Genomic DNA, 6888 nt, shown 5'->3' on the forward strand with positions numbered 1-6888 from the left:
CAAGGAGCCGCTCCACGGCATCGCTGGATTCATGGCCACCATCTTGTCTACTTCGACTCGGCGGGCAAGTGTTCTGGAAGTGGAGAAGCATCCTCTTGGAGTGGCAGTGGCAGCGGGGAATTCTGGGGCCAGGCAGGGAAGCAGCAGCGTGTAAGTGGGAGTTTGGGGGTGGGAAGGGCGCGGCCGTCAGCGGGCGGGGATGCTTCTTGTAGATCGGGGTGGGAAGGGCGTGGCGTGGGAGTCTGTTGGCTATGGACGGTCGGGGCGGGGGTGGGAAGGGCTCGGGTGGCGGGTAGGGGGGTAGGACGTCCCCGAAGTCCATTGGCGGGGAAGGGCAGTCGCTGGTCGGGGAAGCAGTTTCCCCAGACCGCAGCGGAGTGGGGTGCGCCACGAAGCGGCTCCTGATTCGCTCCTCCGAGTTTTTATCCCGGACAGGTCCCGCCCTAACTCCTCCCCAACAGCCCTTACTGAATTATTTAGTCCGCGGCACAGGACAGTTTAAAGATAAAGTTGGAAGGGTCCTCATGGGTCATCTAGTCCAACCCCCTGAACTGTGCAGGACACTCAAAACCCTATCGCTCATCTGTTGTAACCTGCAACCCCCTTAAGCCATAACAGAATCTACTTGATCTTCTGACCTCAGGTTCTACACCTGCTTCTGATTTTTGTGGTTCTGCTCGAGGTTCATCTGTAAAGTTCATAGAATCATAGAATCATAGAGTTGGAAGGGGCCACACAGGCCATCTAGTCCAAACCCCTGCTCAATGCAGGATCAGCCCAAAGCATCATAAAGCATCCAAGAAAAGTCTGTATCCAACCTTTGAAGACTGCCAGTGAGGGGGAGCTCACCACCTCCTTAGGCAGCCTATTCCACTGCTGAACTACTCTCTGTGAATTTTTTCTCCTGATATCTAGCCTATATCGTTGTATTTGTAGTTTAAACCCATTACCTCTAAGGTCCTCAACCTAGGGTTCGGTCCCTTGGCCCCAGATTATCCTTGTCCCTTTCCTCTGTTATGGGGAAGATAATGGAGCAGATATTAAAGGGAGCGATCTGCAAACATCTGGAGGACAATTTGGTAATCCAAGGAAGTCAGCATGGATTTGTCTCCAACAGGTCCTGCCAGACCAACCTAGTTTCCTATTTTGACCAAGTAACAGGTTTGCTGGATCGTGGAAATTCGGTTGATGTCGTTTACTTGGATTTTAGTAAAGCTTTTGATAAGATTCCCCATGATGTTCTGATGGATCAGTTGAAGTAGTGCAATCTGGATTTTCAGATAGTTAGGTGGATAGGGAATTGGTTCGAGAACCGCACTCAAAGAGTGGTTGTCAATTGTGTTTCATCAGACTGGAGGAAGGTGAGTAGCGGGGTACCTCAGGGCTTGGTGCTCGGCCCGGGACTTTTTAACATATTTATTAATGATCTAGATGAGGGGGTGGAGGGATGACACCAAATTGGGAGGATTGTCAAATAGTCCAGAAGATAGAAACAGAGTTCAGCGAGATCTGAACACAATGGAAAAATGGGCAAATGAGAACAAGATGCAATTTAATAAAGATAAGTGTAAAGTTATACATCTGGGTCAGAAAAATGAAAAGCATGCCTACTGGATGGGGGATATGCTTCTAGGTAACACTGTGTGTGAACAAGACCTTGGGGTACTTGTGGATTGTAAACTAAACATGAGCAGGCAGTGAGATGCAGCAGTAAAAAAGGCAAATGCCATTTTGGACTGTATCAACAGGGGCATCACATCACAGGAGTGTATCAACAGGGGCATCACATCACAAGATGTCATAGTCCCATTGTATAAGGCACTGGAGTACTGTAGCAGTTCTGGAGGCCTCACTTCAAGAGGAGATAGATAAAATTGAAAAGGTACAGAGGAGAGCGACGAGGATGATCTGGGGCCAGGGGCACAAACCCTATGAAGATAGGTTGAGGGACTTGGGAATGTTCAGGCTGAAAAAAAGGAGGTAGAGAGGGGACATCATAGCCCTCTTTAAGTATTTGAAAGGTTGTCGCTTGGAGGAAGGCAGGATGCTGTTTCTGTTGGCTGCAGAGGAAAGGACATGCAGTAATGGGTTTAAAATACAACGATATAGGCTAGATATCAGGGAAAATAATTTCACAGTCAGAGTAGTTCAGCAGTGGAATAGGCTGCCTAAGGAGGTGGTGAGCTCCCCCTCACTGTCAGTCTTCAAGCAAAGGTTGGATACACACTTTTCTTGGATGCTTTAGGATGCTTTGGGCTGATCCTGCATTGAGCAGGGGGTTGGACTAGATGGCCTGTATGGCCCCTTCCAACTCTATGATTCTATGATTCTATGATTCCTTCCTTTCTGCCCTACACTTTCGTAACCCGGAGGAAATGCCAGAAATGAAGGTCCCCCTAGTTGGGTCCCAGGGCCAACTTCCTCCTCGTCCTCCAACAAAAATGACTCACCTGATGACCTGTCTGATGAATAGTGAGAGCACTCCTTATGGAACCTCTTTCCTCTTGACTTGTCTGTAGACCATTGCGCTGTACCATTGGACAACGAGCTGGCCAGTCCACCATCATCCTCTGCCGATGTCATGGTGTCCATGCCATCCATGGCTGACTGAGCCACCAAGGCCATGAGGTACATCAAATCATGTGGTGAGACCCCCTGAGAGACCCGCAGCCCCCTCTCTGGGCCTCAGGTACACCTAGATTGGGAGGGTGCCATGTTCCCATGCCAGCACCCCCATGCCAGCACCCCCAGGAGCTAAACCCACCTGGTCAGGCCTTGAGGATGGGCTCTCATCCCCATTGTTTGGCCTGCTCTCATCCAGATCCTGATCCCAGTGCCCAGATTGCCTTCAGCCCTGAAGATTTGGGAATCCAATGGGAGTGTATGGCCCCCAAAATCCACTAGATCCCCAGGGTCCAAAGCCAGATGAATGGTAGGGTGGGATAATTTCTGACCCTCCAGTTATGGCCCAAGGCACCCATGCATAAGTGCCCTGGCTCCTGCACCCTGGCCCTGAGAAGGAGCCCCCCTCATCTGTGGATGATTGGGCCCACCCATAGGGGAAAGCAGGATGGGGCCAACAACAGAATCTACTACCCCAAAACCCACTTGCACCCCCAGGGGCCTCCCTGCCCCCTGCAGTAGGAAGCCCAGAAGTCTGCCTCCCCATCCCCCACTGCAGAGCAACTCCATCCCCAGGCAGTTGGTAGCCTGTTCCTCAAACTCTGAAGGAGACATTGGCCAGAGAGCCTTTGTGGATGTCACGATGGATGTTTAATCTTCAGCTGTGGTGGGGACAGCTGGGCTGCTGCCCCACCCCTCCTCCCAGACCCCCATCCATTGTGGGACACGGGCAAAGTGGCCCAGACCAAGGCATGGGACCAAAGTGGCCCAGACCCAAGGCATGGGCACTGAACGGCTCCTGCCACTGGAAGGAGCAACAGCCACATTCAGCCTGGAGCAGTGACCCAAGACCTGTGGAAAGCCACCTAGGTCCCATCAAGCTCTTCCACTGATGCTGGGTGAGCCCACCACACCAGTGATCCCCAGCAGTCACAGATGCTCCTGCTGCCAGCTCTCTCCCTCTCCGTGTGATCCTCTTCCTTGCCAGTGCCATAGTTCCCTCTGCAGCAAAAAATTCAGTGCCAATGGAGCTTGTTCACACTCAGGTATAGTGATTCCTATCACTGCCCAGCCCCCCTCTGCACAGCAAAAACATTCCAAGGTAAAATACCCCCCATTCTATATATATCTTTTGTCTTCTGTATGATGTTTTCTTTCACTGTTCAATCTAAAGCTCCCCATTCATTGCAGCACTTACCAAGTGCCCCCAGATTCCCCTGCTCACTTATGTGTTCTTCCAAGCCATCCAAGAAGCAGTGAGAGGAGAAGTAGCAGTGAGCCCAGCACAGGAAAACAGCCATAAGGTAGCAGAAACGAAGCAGTGAGAGGTCAATGTGGAAGGCAACAAAGAGAGTCGGCAGATGCCTGGCCCTCTCCTTTATGCTCTGCCATGCCAGTCCACTGTAGACCTGAGGCGCCCAGTGAGGTGCCATGTGTTCCAGGCTTGCCGATGCAATGGCTTCCATGTGCTTAGAGCAGCGGCAGCATTTATTTGAGAGAAAAAAAATCAGAAAGTTCCTATTCTAAATATGCTAACTATACATCTCCTCCATTGCCCCCTGCAGGACAGTCTTCATATTCCGTTTAATCATTCACTATGCAGATCTTACATATTTCAATTTATGGTTATCCTACTGAGTCAAACAGCAGCAACAAGGAGTCATTGGTGGTTGGTACCTGTATGAGATACCCTTTCTTAGTCTTGAACAGTGGTTCTGATCCATATCTCCAGCCCAGCATCAGATATTTAGCAGAAAAATAGAACTTCCATGGTCATGTCTGTATGGACCCTGAATGTTATCTATCAAATAAAATTATAGTATTCATATTACTGTTTCCCATTGGTAGACCATTCTTATAGTAACTTCATATGCCCGGAGAGATGGATATTGAATCCAGGCGTAATAGTTTGAAGAAATATGCCCACTAACATGTGTGCAGTACAGATTACTTTTTAAAGTGATTGAAAAACCAGCCTACGAAGATACTCATCTATTTTTTTACAAGACCATTTCAAGCAAACTATAATACTCCAAAGTTGTCATTGAGGAAGATTTTTTTTATTATGACAATTGAGTGATTATATACTGAAGCATATAAAGTTTAAGTATTGATTCCTTAGGCAATATTAGCGTGTTTTGTGCTTCTGCAAGAAATACAGCATAAGCATCCCTGATTTCTTTTTAAATATATCCCTTTCTGTATTGCATCTATCACAGGCAACATTAGTAGTTAATTAGTCCATACGATAATATAAAAGATGAAATAATATGAAAGAAAAAAATCATAAAACTATGATAATTTGTTCCTAAATGTTTCATTTTTCTATTTCAAAGCAACCTATATCACAAATAGCATAGAGAAGGATGAATTAGATCATTAGAGCTCATTCATTATACTTATCCAACTAATACGCAAGTAAATTATCTTTTTAATCTCTGGTCTTTATTATAATTTTAATCTTTCTCTCCACCACATATTGTTAATAATTCTTGCTCCCTTTTTGTGAATGGTTTCTATTTCATGTTGTCTTGTTTTTAAAATGAGATGGCATTCAAGGACATACAGTTCTCATTGATATATATAAGGACAATATATTATTTTCCATGTTGTTCTCTCTCCCTTGTATTTTTTACTTTTTGCCTGTCATTATGTTCTCAAGAGATGTCTTCACTCATCAGTCCAGCATGACACCTGGAATTTGCTGAAAGGCAGAATATCTAACAGTTCCATTTTTTACAAGATCAAAAATGTGTTGCTGAGAAAAGGCTAAGATTCAGGACTGAATAACACTTTCATTGTCCAGAACCTTGAATCTGAACCCAAGTCTTCCTTGGTGCTTAATTAGAATGATATATAACTACCAACTTTCACGTATATGAAAATGACAGGCTTATACTGACAGTATCTTCATTCTACCCACACCTGATAGGAGATAATAATGTTAAAGTAATTTAACCTACCATATATCTTAGATACAATATTCCTACTTATATAACTATTAGAGGTAAAGCCTCTAGAGGTGCTAGGAATTGGACTAGAGAGATAAGTTCCCCTGGGAAATATGGCTGTTTTGGATGGGGGAATCTACAACAACAACTCATCTCCGGGCTCCTGGAGAAGAAAGGGCTTACTTAGGAGTGGGGAACTCTGTGTGGCAGAGAGGTGGCAGGATGGGAGAGGTTGAGACCTGGGGATTTACTGGAATTGCAGGTCATTTCCGGGCTACAGAGATCAGCGCCCGTGGAGAAAAGCCCTGGCTTTGGATCCCATGGAGGTACAGGAATGCTAGGCTCCAGATAGGAAGCAAAGAGAAATGCTGGGTGGTAGTAATTGCTAATAACAAGAAACAATAAACAAAAAATAATGCATACATTTGTCACAGTTTCTTCCTTTAATGGAAATATTTAATTGATAGCAAACACATTCCCAGTACATAGTCCCAAAGTAGAGGCTTTTCCTGGCTGTCAGCACGCAATTTGACTTCATTGGCAGACTGCAACTTAAACTGATTGGCCCTCACGCATGAGTAAACATGCCCAGGATAGAGGTTTTTCCTCAATGTCTGCATGCAATTTGACCTGATTGGTCCTCATTGGCAGAATGCAATTTGAACTGGTGGGCACTCATTGGCAGAATGCTCTCACCCTATTGGCAGCATACTTCAAATGAGAGCCAATTAGGTAAGGAGTGAGTTGGCTGCACGCAAGTTGAACTTCATAGTGTTTAGTGGTGACAGTGATGTCAGCTTTTCTCAACTTTTTTACCATTGAGAAACCCCTGAAACATTCTTCAGGCTTCAAGAAACCTCAGAAGTGAGATTTCCAGGTGCCAGCTGGAGGATGGCATCCCTGCCACTATTCAGGCATACCAGCGTCCAGTTGGGACCTGGAGAACCCGCAGAATGAAAGCTCCTCTACAGACTGCAGAGATCAATTCTCCTGGAGGATAGGGCTGTTTGGGTGGGGAAGGTCTATGTGGCATTGAAAGCATATAAGGTCATATCACCAGATAAATGTTTCACAAATTTTTAAAAATATATAAAAATTAATCAACTCCTACCCTTTCAGGAAATCATTCCAAGACTATCAAGAAACCCCAGAGATTCACGAAACCCTGGTTGAGAAAGCCCGGTATAAACCCTCTTTTTGTCTGGAAGTCACGTATGCATCAGAAATCCTGACAAGGCTAAAATCAGCCCAAACAATTTCAGCTTCAAATCACCAAAAGCCTCTTTGTACCCATCCATGCAGTTCCCAGTTATGC

This window comes from Paroedura picta, chromosome 1 (assembly GCF_049243985.1).
Source record: "Paroedura picta isolate Pp20150507F chromosome 1, Ppicta_v3.0, whole genome shotgun sequence".
NCBI lineage: Eukaryota > Metazoa > Chordata > Lepidosauria > Squamata > Gekkonidae > Paroedura > Paroedura picta.